At 40.8% G+C, this 17,486-nt stretch overlaps 1 pseudogene; it reads left to right on the plus strand.

Annotated features, from left to right (window-relative positions):
- Nucleotides 1–15,792: 15,792 nt before the first annotated feature.
- LOC124991164 (tyrosine-protein kinase Lyn-like) lies at nucleotides 15,793–17,049 on the plus strand (annotated as a pseudogene).
- Nucleotides 17,050–17,486: the final 437 nt, after the last annotated feature.

Here is a 17,486-nt window from a genome sequence, read left to right on the forward strand (position 1 = left end):
GGACAGGTTGTCAACATGCAGGATACTAACTTGCAATCTTTTTCAGTCTCTTAGGAGGGGCATTTCGGCTATGTACTTGGAACTCCTCTACATGGACAACAGTTCTAGGTTCACAGGTGCTGCCTCACAATCTACCTTTCCACCTATCCCAGTTTGTGTGTCCCCCCCTTTTTATGTTTTTAACTTCTTCTCTTCTCAATTGCACCTCAAGCAAATGTGTATTCCTACCTTCCTACCTGTTCTGGTCTCTGTTACAGATACAGAACTGCCAGTGCTACTATCTAGAGACAAGAGAGATTTTGGCATCACAGTGACTGTGGTCACTGCAATAGTGGTTTCTGCAACAGCAGCACTAGCAACTGCCATACCTACAGCAACAGCAGTCAATCACTTGGCCGAAAATACAGCTACAGCCTTACAGACTCAAGAAGCTCTAAACAACCATTTTAAAGCAGGCATACTCCTTGTAAATCAAAGAGTGGACTTACTACAAGATCAAGTGGATATCTTGCAAGAACTTTTGGGACTGGGATTGTGTTATCCTTTAAGAGCAGTGTGTGTCACCCCTATTGCTTATAATAACCTTAGCTCTGTGGCTATGTTATCTAAAATCTATCTGTCTACCTTACTGGCAATTGGTCATCTACGTTTGATAATTTAACCAGTCAGCTACGAGCTGAAATACTCAGAGTCAATGCCACCAGGGTTCAAGTTGCATTGGTATCTAAAGCCCTGGGATTGACAAAACAGTGGGCTGGAACAGTAGCTGTTCTGATTATTATCTGCTTAGGATAGCCTATGTTATACGCAGCCAAATCAGAGCTCGCCAAGATGCCCAATGTCATCAATGGGCTATAGTACAGGCTTTGACAGCCGTTGAGACAGGCACATACTCCCACGTATGGCTAAGCATGCTGGACCAGTAGTCAAAGACTGGTAAGATCCGTGGAAAAGCATACCAACCTAAGACCGGGTTCTGACGCCTGGAGGTCAGAATTCCAATGATGGGTAAGGATGTAATTTGCTGTGGACAACCTAAGACAGGCATGGTCCCAAGTCATCTTTTCTTCATTTAAAGAATAAGGGGGAGATGTCAGGGGCGGGCTCTGAGTGCCCCAGAGCCGCACTGTGGCCTGATCTCTAAGATGGTGCCTGGCAGCTTGCCAGACATAGCTGCACTCATATACAAGTTTAGGAAGTAACTCTGGTTGGCTATTGTACATGAGGCAATCCTGGTATCTGCCTGGAAACTGTTCCTTGATAGGCTGACTTTCCTGGTAGTCTACTCTCTGATAGGCTGATGTTCTCAATATAAGTCTGAGACTTGTGGAATAAAGCCTTTTTTGGTTCCTGTGATCAAGAAGAGCATACGCGTTGTGATTGTCCCCGCGGGCGGTGGGCGATCATAACATTTGGGATAATATTTTCTTCTATCTAAATGAAGGGTCCATGTCCAAGTCTTTCGTTCCACCTTCTCTGTGGAAAGCCTGGTGAAAAGACTTGGGTACCAGGGAACCTTGCATGAGAACCCCTTCTCTATGACTGGGAGGCTTTACAGACTTCTGGTAGAGCTGACACAAGTGCATGTAGAGTCACATCAAAAGGGCTTCTGTCTTCTGCTTAAATGTCCCTGCATCACTGTTCTCTGACTTCTCATTTATCCTCATTTGAGTACATTTTTCTTTTGTTAAAATTTTCTTTTTGGTGTCAAAACCAAGTAGGTGACTCCTCTGCTAACCTCTTTCCTTCAACTCTTAAGTAATCTGAAATATTTCATAGTTACACTTAGGAACTTTTGGGAAGACTCATGGCCCCTTCAGTCTTCTCCTTTATTATTAGTTGTGCCATCTGCTAGGATGAATCAGTGTCTTGATGGCCACATGTGGCTTGCCTTGCACTGTTTACGAATATTTCCCTCTCCAAAGACTCCTCTGCAGAATGTTTTCAGGTTAGCTTCTTTCCTCCATGGTCCTCTTCATCCCCCTGATTGGGAGGTTAGGTGAATCATTAGAGGGGCAGGGCCCTTAAAGGGGTCCCAACATGCCATGGGTCCTGGTTGAACTTGGTTGTTCCCTGAGTCCTGGTTGACCTTGAAGGGCAAGACCCAAATATTTGTTATTTTTCTTAGCCTTCATAATCTCACAGATGAGAAATATTAATGATCTTTAATTGTCTGCTTTTATCAAAATAAGAAAAAATATTTAATCCATAACAGAAAAGACTAGGTCACTAATTATTATTTATAAAAGTAAATAGTATTCAGGCATTGAATTATGGCACAGGAGTTTTTACTCTCATGGAAAATATTAAATTAAAGTTTAAAATAAATAGAAAATATGATGAAGTAGCATTATTGGATGGTCTTTTTTGCTGTTATGAAGACAAATATAATCTATATAAATGTAAAACGATTCTTTAATATTTTATATCTGCTTATTGGAAATGTAATAAGATTCTTTCTCTCTCTCATAACATGAATATATACTAAACAAAGTAATTGCCATGAAGAGCAATAAACAATGTGTGGCAGTTTCCACACATTGACACTAGATTTAAGGAGCCCATTTAGTGACCTCCAGGGAAGATGAGCTCTGGACTCACTGTGTCCCAGAGTGATCTGGAGCAGCCAGCTCCTTCAGTCCCTGAACCCAATGATTGGTTCCAAACATCCAGTGACACTCCACAAGTTATATAATATCAACATTAAGGATCAAATATGTCATAATTTTGTAAATTATTATTGCTACCTGTTTTGTTTGTTTTAGATAAAATTAGCAAAGAACTTGGTAAGTCCTGTGTTTCTATCATGAGATAAATTAAACATTTGCCCTGTGATCACTCAGAACACTTCTCTCTTTCTATTCACTGCTGGAGAAGAAAGAAAATTCCTGGGAGAACAGAGTAAGTGAAGCCATGGTTCCCAATTGACATGCCTTGTGCTCTGACCTATAACAGCCCCATCCTTCCCAGTCACCCAGTTAACCTTGAACATTTTCATCAATTGCAGGTCTGAATAAATTAGAAAATTTGCAGATAAGTGCTACGTGAATAGTATATGGGGTAGACTGATTATACTTACAATCCCATCTGCAATTTTATCAAATATGTTGAGGGAAAATAAGTTTTTTTCCCTACTGACCTGTGGCACACATTGAACTGTAAGCATAATCTGATGCTGGTCATATGTTCTGTTCAATAAACACTGATTTACCAACTGGGAAAGATTTCATTTTAGAAAAGACTAATAGTACATTAGTGGTGCAAAGCAGAGACAGCACAGTGGCACCTTAACTGAAATAAATATTGAGGAAAGTTAGAAATAAGTCCTTGCTCTCTCCTGACCTCAGAAATACCACAGCCACAAGACTGTCCAGATCCAGCAGACTGGTGAGATGGGTTGGTTTTCTTTACATTCTTTTCCTGCAGTCTCTGTTCTCTCATGTTTCTCAGATTCTCCTGATCAAACTGCACAAACACCATAATTTCTCAGTTTAGAAAAGAGAAGTTGGAGATGGCTGCCTCTATGGATCCAGTCCCAAGACCCACTGTGGGTGCCCTCCCATTTCTCTACTCTCAACCCTGGACAAGGAGCCGCCTCCAAACCTCCCCTCCCCAAGTTCCCTCCCCCTTCCCTCCACTTCATCCAGAGGCCTAGCTCCTGCAGACAGCTCTGGCAGGGCCTCTCTCCTCTGTGGACTGCCTTTCTGGCTGGGTTCTCTGCCTGCTCACATGCTGCTGTCATGCTGCTTCCTGTGTTTGGACCTGCCGGGGTCCAGTCTTAGAAATGGTCAGGGGTCCTAGGTGGATGGGAGGTGTTGGCATGGTGGAGAAACAGCAGACAGAGACAGCAAGTGTTCTGAGTCTGAATCTCCATCTTTATTTTTTCTGCCAGACTTTTTATAGATTTTTTCTTTAGTAATGATTATATCATTTTACAGTTAGTTCAAAATAAAAACAACTTTCAAAAGTACAATCTATGCTTCTTCTCAAAGTACACGTTCTTTCTGTATGATTGCTTAGATCAAAACAACCTTATTTTCCCAGCTAGATTAAAACAACCTAGTCCCCCAGCTAAATTGAGGGCACCATGATCTGTTAACTTCCAATTTCCAGAACAAATTCATCACTATATTTTCTGAGAAATTACCCTTACCATGAACTCCAGTGTTTAAAAGTGAAGAGCTTTTACTATTATTAACAAAGAACAAAGAAATCAACTTATAGTTAATATTTAGTCTATTCTAAATATTTAGTCTATTCATTTAATGGCAGACTACAATCTTATTTGATTCTCAAAGAATTAGACTAAACATAGGACAAACACAAATTATATTTATGACTAATCTAAATATTTTATTTTGTAAGGTATCTCTAGAATCAATTATTAAAACTAGGAAAGCAACAAAGGTTAAACACCACATCTAAGCTCAGAGGAATACCTCTTTATCCATTTATATTTAAAATTATTATACTAGGGTAATCACAGTCTCCTTTTAACTGGAGCATAGCTATAATTGTTTATTTTCATATATTTTATCTATGTATTAACTCTAAATTTTTTATTGTGTACTATTTTGTGTCCCAATATAGTAAAACCTTCCCAATGTTTTTCTAATAAGTTTGTAATGAACTATTGATTGTTAATATTAAAAGAAACTACACATGGAGACATGCCACACTTATGGCCCCCCAAGAGGGAGGATAATCTTTCAACAGAACCATGTCAAGTGTCAGATCCTCTACTCCAACAGAACCGTATCAGGTGTTGGAGTGGAGGGAAATAGATGCGACATGGACCCTTGGGCATGTTCTGTCTCTGCTTTGCTCAGAGGGGACCTCCATGCCTGCCTTTGCATCCACCCATGGTGGATGGGGTAGACCTTGCTTAAATAGTGAAGAAATACCCTGAGATCCTGATTATCCCTTACTTTATCTCAAGGCACAAACCATGGATGTCCTAAAATAAACCAATTTCTTTAGGACTGGTGGTGTAATACCTGAAATCTGTTTCAAATATGAAATAGTTCAGGGATGTTTGACCTCAGAACACTTTGTTTGGATGTGGGATGACATCATGGGAAATAGCATACCAATGAGGTTTGTATTTCCTATCCATTTTTAAGAAAAGAACAATTTATTGTGATTGCTTTGCCTTATCTTAAACTCTGGATGGTCCTAGTTAGTGAAAGTTCTAAAATTAACTCTACATCTTTCTGCAGAACATAATACTGGATAAGACACTGCTCCCCCTTACCTTGCCATGTCACCTGATGGGAAATGTGTAAAATCTGTGACCAAAAAGCAGGACTCTCAGAAAATCCTGGGCAATTTGATACAATGCCAGTCGTGTTGGGTCAGAACAGTTTTCTTTGGTGCCAGTCGCTACTAGGAGGTGGAAGTAGCAGGGAACAGCAAGTGGACAATAGGGGTCTGTGTGGATTCAGTGAACTGCAAAGTCAGTACATCTCTGCTAAAACCAAGAGTGGATTCTGGACTGTGTGCCTGAAAAAATGGAACTTACAAGGCCCTTTTAGTCTCCCACCATGTTCTCCATGTTCCAGGACCTCTCCTGAAAGTGGGCTTTTTTCCTGCAATATAAGGAAGGTTTGCTTTTATTCTACAATGTGACTGAATGTACCATTCTCCCCACTTTCAAAAGTCAGTTCAATAAGCCCTTGAGGCCATACTTCTATCCTGAACTTGCTGGTGAGAAAAGTACAAATGGCCTTACCATTGTCCATCTGCTGGCAGCAGACCCTGCCATCCCCTCTCTAGAGCACAGCTGTTGCATCCTCATGGGTCATGATAACAGGTGGGATGCTATTCAAACCATGCAAGAAGCCAGGCTCCCTCCAGACATTGGGAATCCATGACTCTGGGTAACTTCAGGTGCTCTCCTGTGCTGTTCATCTCTCCCTCAATGATATCTTCCTTCTGTCTGCTTCACTTTTAGAAAGACAAAGCTCAGTCATCCTTCTTATACTCTGAAAGTGCTCCAGGACTCTCCTTGGTAGATCACTGTACATTGCCTAACTTGATCTCCCAGCCGATGGTGTGTTTCTGTATCCCCAGGAAGTGGTGCAGTTTTCAAGACAAAAGACCAACTGTTGTTCACTGTAAAACTTGTTGCGTTTCCTGAGCAAAACTCAATACTGAACACCACTAAATGGAGTGCAGTTGAATCACCCTGACCATCACATGCTTCAAGGCTTTTCTCTCAGGCTCTAATTACTGTGTGTAATCTGACCCAGGGTCTTTAGGTCTCATGATCAAACACAGGTATGGTTCATGATGTCTGCCTTAAGCTGACACTATTAAGCATATGCTGTCTGTTACAAATGACACAAAGCCTTGCTCACAGAAAAACTAGAAATAACAGAAAATGAGAGTTAGAGAAATATGAACTTGCATGCTTTGCTGCCTCAGAATTCATTTGAAGAAAGATTTGGTTATCTCATAAAGTTAAATGTGCAATTATCCTATGATCAGTAATTTCAGGGCTAGGTGTTTATTCTAGAGAAATAGACCCTATGAACCAAAGATCTTGTCCAAGAATTTTCTTAGTAGCTTTATTAAAAACCACTGAAAACTGGAAATAAATGTCTTCCATGAGGATGTGTAAATAAATTTAAATACATTCATTTAATAAAATAATATTGGCACTGTATGAGGACTATATGAGACACTGATATATGCAATAATGTGGATGATTCCCAGGTATATTATGCTAATCAAAAAATTAGGCAGAAACAAATAAATAGTGCACATCTCCATATATAGAAAGTTCTTCAACAGGCAAAGTAGATATCTTGTGAAAAAATAAGGTAGGTAGTTTTGGAGGATTGACTAGGAAGCGACAGAACTTAAGTGTTTATTTTACTGTGTTATTGCCATTTCCAGTTTTGTCTGAAATGATCCTTGCCTCCTATAATACCCAAGTGATACCCTTGCATAGATACTTCCTCAGTGAATAAGAGCTAAAGTCCCCAGAATATGGGGTATTGTTAAGGGGCATTCCAAGTTTCATACTGAAGTGGACAGCAGCTGTCCCCTTGACCTGTGGGATAAACTCATGTGAGTCACAACAGCACCATGCCATGAGGACCTCAAGCTGTCCAGTGGAGAGACTCATGCAGGGAATTTCAGGCCTCCTGCCAACATCCATGTGGAGGAACAAACTTGAAGCATACAGGTTAGCCTCAGTAAAACCAGCAGCAACCTGAATTTCATAAGAGACTCAAAGCCATGGCTCCTTAGCCATCTTCAAATCCTAACCCACAGAATTACAAAAATTTATATGAGAAATTATTTCTGCTAGAACTAAACTTAGGATGATTTGTAATTCAACATCCACACAAATTTTAAACAAAAAAGTGAATTTTAAATGATAATATAATCTATTTAGCAGGTTTGTTTTGCTGTGTTATGGCTTAGTCATTTATATATCAAGGCTTTAAAATAAATAAATAAGGATCAAACAAAATGGCAACTGAATGAGACCCTCTCCCCACAGAAACTCCAAGTTGAACAGACATGCATTATTTGGTCAGTTGTTTTCATCACTGTGATCAGAAGACCTGAGAAGAACAATATACAAGAGGAAAAGTTTATTTGGAACTCAACTGAATCCATAACTCTGGGTCTCTGGAGAAGCAGAACATGGTGGCAGAAGGGCATGGCAGAGGAAACCAGCTCAGGACATAACAACTCTCAGGAGAAGCACAGAGAGATAAAGAGAGTTTCTGCCCACCAGGGATGAAATATACAACTACTGATTAGGTGAAGGCTCTCTTAACCTAATCACACCAACTCTGGATATTCTTGCACTGTCTCACACACGAGCTTTTGGGGAATGCCACATATTCAACCCATAGCATTCATGGACCAAACTATCTTCAAAAGAGCTAAAAAAAATCAAGTGAGAGGATGTGGTACCAGTTTTAGTATAACAAAAAACTTCTTGAAGAAGGTAGAAAGAGCTTCCCACACATCACCCCAACCCCAACCCCAAGAGGCCCAGCATAGAAAGAAATTGCTCCCCTCTTCAGGGAGAAAGAGAGAATTAAGTTTGGGGCTTAGACATGAAATCCAGTATCAGGTCACACCAGTCCCATGGACTAAGCATGGAAATTCATTAGGCCAGAACACTGACGGCCTGTACACCTCCTCCAAACTTGGGAGGCAGACCTGGGAGCCAGACTCTACTCAGCATCTCTTCTGCCTCATCCTCATTTTTATCTTATATCTGGCTAATCTGTTACAAAGTCATGGCTTGAAAGATTTCAGTCAATACTGCTGGCATGAAAGACAGAAAAGACTTCTCTTAGATTCCAGTGCCATCCTGTCTCCATGAAACCAAGCGCATAAGTGCCTGTAAACAGGCCAGAGTGTGCAGATGAAGGCTCTAGACCAGCTTCAGGCAGAGACCTGGTATTATCATTTAGATATGACATGTCTCCCAAAAGTTCACATGTGAGAAAATGCAAGAAAGTTTAGAGGTGAGATGATAGGGTTATGAGAGTTTTAACCTAATTAGTGCATTAGTCCACTAACTACAACACCTGTGCACCACCAGCACAGACTCAGTTCAGCCTGCATTGTTTCCAGCCTTGGAGTAGGTCCAGTTCACACCACCCTCCTTGTAAGTCTGTACAGGACTCTGTGACTGCAAAACTCAGGCATATCCAAGTTAAGCACCAGTGTTGGTAGCCAAGGGGTTGTCTCCACCACCTGTCCCCCAACCTTGGGCAGCACAGATCTCAACAGACAAACATTCAGACATAGGACTCTAGAATCACTTTGTTATTAAGTGGGAACTCTACATCATTGGGATGGAATCATATGTGAGCCTGCTTTAGCACCAACTTCAGTGTGGGCTTTGCTGCAGCCCTGAGACTTGAAAGATCATTGCCACTCAGAAAGGCAGGATAACCTAGCTTAACATTGGCCTGTGTAGCCAAGTTCCTGCCTTCACCAATATTACCCCAATATCAGGCAGCAGTGTGGTAGAAGACCTATTCCTGGGGAAAAGCAGTGTTGTAAGTAATTACAAGACTTTGCTCTGGAAGTTATTATTGCCCTGGTGAAACCTAATATTGGACAAGTTTTAAGATCCTTCATACCCATGCTTTCCTGTCAATGCAGACTGTAGAACACCTACAGTGTCAGGAGAAGACATGCAACTCCAATCTATCATACATTATTTCAGCCAGCAACACCTGTGTTTGTTTGCAATGGTTGTGGGTCAAAAGTCCACCTCAGCAAGAGGTAGGCAATAGTAGTGTGAGGTTTGTCCTACCCGCTGTGATGTGCTGCTTTTGGTAGGCGTGGGCCAAGAATGTAACACGATTGACAGACTGGAAGAATTGTTGGTCCAGGACTGGTATCTGTGGGCAAAACGTCTGGGTCTATCCTGGCCCCAGGGAAATGACTTGTAGATTACAGACTTCTCTTTCTTGGAACTCTCTTTTTTTCTTTTGAACAACACACCATCAATGTGAATTTGGTAAAAACTGGGACTTGGATTGCACTCTAGTGCGGAACAGTGACATCACACCAAAAGGAGACTAACACAAAGTTTTTTGCCTGAGTGCCAAAGAAAGCTGAACAATAAAGTGACTACAGGATCAGAGAGAATAAATGGCTTGGTAAGAATTTTTATTTTCATAAACCTAAGCAGAAACAAAGTTCTAAATTAGGAAGACTGAAATAAATTCCTACTCCTTCAATGTCCAGATGATGTCACAGGCCAATGAGTATTAAGAGCCCTCAGAAACCATGACCTCACCAAAACTCAAAGCAATGAGCCAAAATTGACCAGGTATTAGCTTGTTAGATTTCCTCTCTAGAGTAAATCTAGCTTGGATAACTCTCAGCTGAACAATTTAAACAGCTGTTCAAAGGAAACTCATTCAGCATGAAGAAAAAATCAAAATAATTTCATTATTCTAACAGAAAAACCTGACAAAGAGTTGGCAGAACAGAATGTGAGTGGAGTATTTTCCCATTCAGTGCATTTTATTTGTGTTCTATTTTCTTCTAATCTTTACAATATTGTTAAGCTGCTATCATTTCAAAATAGTTTATTATAATGAAAAGATGTTTTAAAGAAACTTGTTAAACATGAAGCAAATTCTTTAACACACAACAATAAGCAAGGAATAAAGCATACTACTACATACAATCACTAATCCACAAAGAACAAACGGTAAGAGAGGGAGTGTGTTAGACAGTTTTTTATTGCTATGACCCAAACAGCAAACAAGAAAACATAGAAAATGAAAAGCATATTTTTAGCTCAAAGTTCCAGAGGTTTAGTTCACAGTCAGTCATGTCATTGCTCTGGGTCCAAACGGAAGGCAGCACAAGGGAATCATTAGGTTACAGCTCTCATAATTCAATCACCTTACCCCCAGATATCCCTACATCAACACAGAAGTTTTGGGGAACACCTTACATCCATTCCAGGCCAGGAAGGAAGACTGAGAGGAACTACAATAAAACAAAGCACAGTTGCACAATGGTTGTATAAGACCTTGTCTACCAACAATCACCTTGAATGAAAATGAATTAAATTCTCCAGTTAAAATGTACTTACAGTTTTCATGAGCTATTTGTTATGTTGCCATATAGTTGGATTCATGTGTATGATTTTGCCCAATGCTAGGCTAATGTCAGGACTCTGAGCATAGCTATGGTAAACTAAGGTGTTCAGAAGGTGAGCTATGTTAACTGTACCTCCACTTAAAGTGGTGTTTCATCTCACAGCTACATTGTAAGTTGAAAATCATCTGTGCTTAAAAGCCTGGAAAATAAACAAATGAAAATTGAGAGAATATTGCAATTGGAGAAACCATATTAAAATGAATAAAGAACTCCTATGAAAGTATTAAAGAACAAAAAAAAACCCATCAAAAATATATTATTTGAATAATGTTCTCATAAAAGGCATACAATTGGCAACAATACCATGAACTGCACTCAACAACACTAATTAGGACATTGCAATTCAAAGCTGCATGCCATGTCACCTTATGCCTGTTAGCATGAGGTCTTAGTTTGTCATGCATTGTTGTAACCTGAGACTGTGCAATGCAAGATGAAGAGGTTTATTTAGCTCATAGCTTTGGAGGACTGCAAGTCCAAAATCAAGCCTTCCTACATGATTGTACCCTGGTAAGATCCTCATGGTAGATGGCATCATAACAGGAACTCAGGAGAAATCACATGAGAGACAAAGTTAGCTAGTGGGAGGATTCTATCCTTCTTCTTTTATAAAAATGCAGTCTCACAAAAACAAACCAAAATAAATAACAAAAAGCCCCACCTCATCCTCATCAGTGAGACTAGCATTAATCCCTTCCAAGGCCAGTGCCCAAGTGACCTAATTGCCTTCATCAGATCCATCTCATAAAGGGCCCACTGCCTCCAATATCACCATGTCTGAGGACCATGCTCCATTGGGCACACACTCAAAGCATATTCAAACCACAGCACTCTGTCCCTGGCCTGAAAGGGCCCTGTTGCCTCACAATGAAACTGCATTTATTTGATGCCCAGTCTCAAAGTCTTGATTCAGTTCAGCATCATTCAAAAGTCCAACTCCAATGTCATATCTAAAACTCAAGGCAAAATTCCAGTGTGAGCCTTGTCAAATCAAAAAATATTTTAGACACCATGGCAAAGCAAGCATAGGATAAACATTCTTAACAGAAGCCAAAATACAGATTTTATAGGACCTAGCAATCTGAAGCATAGCAGGGAAGTCGCTGAGTCCTAAAGCTGCATGCCCCTCAGGCTCTGCACACTGTGGTTGGGAGTAGACCCACAGGGCCCTTGGGCAGCACCACATCCATGGTTTTGCTGTCTGTAATCCTGAGCAGATGCTCTCTGAGGCTTTGCCCTGATATTTGGAACTTTTCAGGTCTGCAATTGCAATCTGCTGGTTACAGTTCCATCCTGCAGCCAACGTTTGTCTGGCATCCCAGGCTTCCTTTTAGAATCTTAGTTGAAGCTGCCATGATTCAATCACTGATTCAAGCACTACCAGCATCATGTAGATGCCCAAGGAATTCTAACATCAATGAGACCAGGTTCTGGGTATGTTTGAGCCATGGATGCCGATGTGGAGTGCTTTAACAGAAAGTCAGAAGCACAATTCTGAAAAGGGTCTCGGCAGCTAGCCCATGAAGAGCATCACGTGCCTTCTCTGAAACACTCCTTTTCTTTTAGGCATCTGCACCTGTGGAGAGGGTCAGCCCTGCCAGCTTCTGTGTTGCCTTCTGGGACCTTTTCTTATTGTCTTCTTCATTAGCACATGGTCCCATTTTATCTTCACTAATCTCTTTAGCAAGTTATTGTTCATTGGACTTTCCTTCATTTCATTCTCCTGGACATTTCTTTGTTCTTTCTCTAGCCAAAGTTATACATCTTTCTACTCTGTTTCCTTTCTCTCCTGTGTCTCACTGTAAATCTCCTTGAGAACCACAAGAATATCAAAACCCCAAACTGAATAATTTCCTCTTCATAAATTTCCTCCACAAATACCTGAGGTCATTGCTCTTAAACCTGTCCTTGGCATGAATACAATGAGTACAATGCAGGAACATTTGATTGTCACTTCATAACCAAAAGGATCTTCGCCCTATTGTCTAATAGGTTATTGATTCCATCTGAGTTTTGTTCAATAGTGTCTTTGACTTTGGAAACTTTCATCAGAATCACCTGTAACAACCTTCTTTTTATAAAGGTGTTTTCTAGACAACTCTGTGGAAACAATTTGGCATAATTGCCATTTTTTATTGGTATAATGAAATGCCTGAAATTGGATCACTTCAAAAGACAAAAGGGTTGTAAGCTCAGTTTTGAGGATTAAAATCTCAAACGCTTGGGTATCTCATCATATCAAGGAAGAACACATCCTTTTGGGAAAGAACAAAAAGGAGGAGAGATCACAAGGTGATAAGGAAGAAAGAGAGTGAGGAAGGCCCAGTCTTGTTCTGTTCATAAGAGCTCTCTCCAACAATAACTAATAAACTCTGTGAGACCAGAATAAATAGCTTCTGAGGGCAATGCCCAATGAACTAATCAACGTTCAGTAGGTTCCATTTCTCAGGGTTTCCACACCTCCTAACTTTGACACACTGGGGGCCAATCATCCAACACATGAACGTTTCGGGGAGACACTCAGTATAGTCAAATTATAGCAGATCGCTATTATTTCCTTTTAAAAAAGCAGGTTTTGGTGAGTATGTGGAGAATTTTTGATATTCATACACTATTGGAGGATTCCAGAATGGTGCAGTCACAATACAAAATAATTTGGAGCTTCTAATAAAATGGAAAAAAGAGAAAGAAATGATCCAACAATTCTACAATGAGTATATAACCAGAAGAAATGAATCATAATCTCTAAATGCTGTCCACACTCCCATTTTTCATGACAGCACATGATTACAAGTAGCCAAAATACGGTGACAAACCAAGTCTACCAACAGATAACAGATAAAGAAATGGGGTAGGAAGGATAGTAGTCTAGATCAGACATTATTACCTTATGTACATATGTAACTGTACAACCAGTGGGATTCCACAACATACACAACTAGAATAATGAGAAATTATGCTCCATCTATGTATGATGTACCAAAGTGCATTCTACTATCATGTAAAACTAATGAAAATAAATAAAAAAGAAAGATGGTATAAATACCTCACATGTTTATGTATTGGAAGGGTTAATATTATTTAAATGTCTGTTTTATTCAAAGTATTTCACAGATGTAATGGTCATCCACATCAAGAGAAAAGTGGCAATCTTCACAGACTAGAGAAAATAATCCTAGAGTCCATAGAGAATCAAAAACTCTAAATAGTCAAAGCACTCCTGAGCCATAAGCAAGCCAGGAGTACACAATGCCTGATTTCAAGACTACAGAGCCATAGTAGCCAGACAACATGGTATTGGCATAAAAACAGATGCAGAGACCCAGGGAACAGAAATAGGTCAAAAACAGGCCCACACATCCACAAGTGATCTTGCCAAGGGTATCAAAAACTACAGTGGAGAAAAAAAACAGACTCTTCAGCAAAAGGTGCTGGGAAACGGATGAATTTACAAGATGGAAATATGATCCCTATTCTCACCCTGTACAAAAATTGAATCAAGACAAAGACCTAAAGGTGTGACCCACACTCTGAAACTACTACAACCAAAGAGGAGAAACAATTTAAGACATTAACACAGGCCAGTTATTTTATGGACAGGACCCCAACAGCATAGTTCACAAAAGCGAACTGGCAAATGGGTTTCATGGAGCTAAAATACTTCTGTGGGCTAGAGAAAAGAGACAGCTGGAGAATAGAAGAAAGTATGTGCCAATTCTTCTTCAGACAAAGGGCTGGTGCCGAGGGTAGATAACAGAATCAAAATCCATAGCAAGAAAGCAACATCAATCCAGTTTAAAAATGGTAAAATATCTGAACAGATGCTTATAAAAGAAGGAATGCTAGTGACCAACAAAGATATGACTAAAGTGCTTGATATCATTAAACATTAATGAAGTGAAAATAAAATCTACAGCAAGGTACCATCCCACCCCAGTTAAAATGACTATTCCAAAAAGTAAATAAATAAATAATATCTGCTGCTGAGGATGTGGAGAAAGAGGAACACCCAAAAAATTGTCATTACAGAGAACAGCATGGAGGTTCCTAAAAACTAAACTAATGATAGATGTACTATGTTTTCCAGTTATTCCACTTCTGGGTTTGTATCAAAAGGGAACAATCTCAGCATACAAATGAGATACCTGCTCACCCATGTTTGTGGCAGCACTATTCACAATGCCAACACATGGGGTCAGACTAGGTACCCATCAGGAGATGAATGGACAAATAAAATGCTGTGTGTATTTACCAATGGATATGATTCAGCCATAAGAAGAGTGAAGTTCTTTTATATGAAACAAACTAAATGAAACTGGAGGAAATTAGATGAAGTAAAATGAGCCAGACACAAAGAAAACTACCTTGCATTTCCTATCATATGTGGAAGCTAATAAGAGTAGAACCAAGCATAGAATGATGATTGACACAGGTTGGAAAGGGTGCATGGTGGAAGAAAGGGGATACAGGGAGGTTGGACTTGATCAGTGCATGCTGTGTATATTGTGAAATGTCTTAATGAACTCCATTGCTATGTACAATTAATACACATTAAAACTTCAAAATTGCGTTCCTCTCCCACCGTGCCAGCCCACACTGCCTCTCGCTCCCAGGTGGTGGAGCCTCTGGGCCCAACGCGCATGCAGCCTCTGACCACCTGCGGGTGGGACAGCAGTCACCCGTGACTCAAGCCTGCAATTCCTTGGCCAAGCATCCTGTGTTCTCGGACTGCAGCCCCTCTAGGAGCCGGGTCTGTCCCGTTGTGCTCCCGATTTTGAACTCAACGTCACCATGGAGCGCCGCCCACCGCTGACACCAAAACTTTCACCACGAGCCAGAAATATGGGTGTATAAAATCAGGAAGGAAAGACAATCTAAATGACGATGGAGTAGATTTGAAGATTCAACCAGTACGTAATACTGACTGAATATTTATGTGAGAGAGCCAACGTCCAATAAACAGCAAAGGTCAGTTCCAGAATCTCAGTTTTTACCAGCGACAGAGGTTTCAAGCTAAAGATTCAGAGAAGCAAGGAGATATTGTGGTGGCCTTGTATCCCGATGATGGCATACATCCTGATTACCTGTCTTTCAAGAAAGGAGAGAAGATGAAAGTCCTGCAAGAGCATGGAAAATGGTAGAAAGCTAAGTCCCTTTCAACGAAGAGAGAGGGCTTCATCCCCAGCAACTATGTGGTCAAAGTCAACACCCTTAGAAACCAAAGAGTGGTTTTTCAAGGATATAAACCAGGACAGATGCAGAACCACAGGCTTTTGGCACCAGGGAACAGTGCAGGATCTTTTCTATCAGAGAAAGTGAAACATTAAAAGGAATCTTCTTCTCCCTATCTGTCAGCGACTATGACCCCTGTGCATGGCAATGTCATTAAGCACTACAAAATTAGAAGTCCTGGACAGTGGAGGTTATTACATCTCTCCATGAATCACTTTTTCCTGCATCAGCGGCATGATTAAGCATTACCAAAAGCAATCAGATGGCTTATGCAGAAAATTGGAAAAGGTATGTATTAGTCCCAAACCACAGAAATCATGGGATAAAGATGCCTGGGAGATCCCTCGAGGATCCATTAAGTTGGTGAAGAGGCTGGGCGCTGGACAGTTTGGGGAAGTCTGGATGGGTTACTATAACAACAGCACCAAGGTGACTGTGAAGACCCTGAAGCCCAGCACCATGTCTGTGCAAGCATTCCTCAAAGAAGCAAACCTCATGAAGACCCTTCAGCATGACAAGCTGGTGACACTCTATGCCATGGTCACCAAGGAGGAACCCATTTACATCATCACTGAGTACATGGCCAAGAGCAGTTTGCTGGATTTCCTCAAGAGAGATGAAGGTGACAAAGTGCTGCTCCCGAAGCACATTGACTTTTCTGCTCAAATTGCAGAGGGCATGGCATACACTGAGTGGAAGAACTACATCCACCATGACCTGTGAGCAGCTAATGTCCTGGTCTCTGAATCACTCATGTGCAAGATTACAGATTTTGGTCTTGCTAGAGTAATCGAAGATGAGTGTACAGCAAGGGAAGGAGCTAAGTTTCCTATTAAGTGGACAGCTCCAGAAGCAATCAACTTTGGATGTTCCACCATCAAGTCTGACGTATGGTCCTTTGGAATTCTCCTATATGAAATTGTCACTTACAGGAAGGTTCCCTACCCAGGGAGAACCAATGCCGATGTGATGACCACCTTGTCTCAGGATTACCAGATGCCCCGCATGGAAAACTTCCCAGATGAGCTCTATGACATCATGAAGATGTGCTGGAAATAAAAGGCGGAGGAGAGGCCAACATTTGATTACTTGCAGAGTGTCCTGGATGATTTCTACACAGCCGTAGAAGGGCAGTATCAGCAGCAGCCTTAGCACTCAGGGCGACTTGTCCCTCCATCAGGGATGGCTGCCTCATTTGATGAAAGTGACAATCACTGGTTGTACCAGTTATCTCACATGCTGCGATCATCTGCCATGCCTGATTCCTGAAAGTAGAGGCTAAATTACTCAGGAAGCGCACACTGACCATGGAAAAGTATTCTGTTCTCTTAGACGAATGCCCAGCAGGATACAGCTTGAAACACACCTCAGCTGGTCACCTTGCTCTGCTACCATCATCAGAATACAACCTCCTGAGAAGAAAACACTTGTTCGCTCCAAAAGTGCACCCACACCAACCATGTTTATAATTGGATGTGTGAATCAAAGTTTCAGAGACCATTGCAAAAATCCCCAGTTATAACAGAACCAAACTCATTTAAAAAGCATAAATAACCAGATGCATAAAAAAACTTCAAAATTATACTTTG

This window comes from Sciurus carolinensis, chromosome 8 (genome assembly GCF_902686445.1).
Source record: "Sciurus carolinensis chromosome 8, mSciCar1.2, whole genome shotgun sequence".
NCBI classification, from domain to species: Eukaryota; Metazoa; Chordata; class Mammalia; order Rodentia; family Sciuridae; genus Sciurus; species Sciurus carolinensis.